Source organism: Lipotes vexillifer, unplaced genomic scaffold (assembly GCF_000442215.2).
Source record: "Lipotes vexillifer unplaced genomic scaffold, Lipotes_vexillifer_v1.1 scaffold644, whole genome shotgun sequence".
Taxonomy (NCBI): domain Eukaryota; kingdom Metazoa; phylum Chordata; class Mammalia; order Artiodactyla; family Lipotidae; genus Lipotes; species Lipotes vexillifer.
Genome location: NW_006783288.1, coordinates 3,931,441 through 3,932,337, shown reverse-complemented (window position 1 = coordinate 3,932,337; position 897 = coordinate 3,931,441).

Here is an 897-nt window from a genome sequence, read left to right as displayed (position 1 = left end):
CAGGAATGCATTATGGGTACTTATTGGCCTGAAATCTCAGATCTCATGCCTGACTTGAAGGGTTTCACTGTAGAGCTGACTCACCCTGCTGCCTCCTCAGACCCACGGCCCCCAATCTCTGGACTATGTGCCACTCTCACGATTCATGGTCAGATGGTTTTGGTCAGTACATGCATCTTAACTTATGGAGCTTTAAAAACCTTGCCACATTTACTTCATCCTGGGAATACAGGAAAACTGCCCTATCAGCCACTCCCTCCTCTCACAGAAACTTTTAATATAACAATATTTATCTCTTGGTGTGGTTATTTGAACGGTGACAACTTTAGAACTGCGGAGAGTATGTTTTGGTCTATGAAGTGAGGTTGCTCTTGTTTGGCCAACTTTATAGGAACTATTACTAAAACTAATGAAAAAATAATTGTACAGCCCAGTAAGTTTTACAGAGAAATAAATGATAAATATAAAATGATATAATGGCCCTGTTTGCTTCCTGACTCCCTACTTAACCTGGGATATCTCAGAAGATATTTCATCTTTTCTGGCCCTTGGAATGGGATTTAACTGTTGGTTCCCCAGGATCTTATGCCTTCAGACTCACACTCAAACTAAATTATACCACGGACTTTCCTAAGTCTCCACATTGCAGGTGGCAGGTCATGGGACCCAGTCTCCAAAATCACCTACCTTTATGATTGAAGGCCACTTTTGTATATTCCCTGTCTGAAGAGCCCTTCTTATTGGGTGGCTTCTTGTAAAGTTTAAAGGAGTTGATATCTCTAAAATGTTTCAGATAGAGCCTAGCAGGGACTCGGGACAAAGACGGCAACATAGGAAGCTCCTGAGTATCCCTCCTCCCATGGATGCTCCAAATATACAGCCACACATGGAGCAATT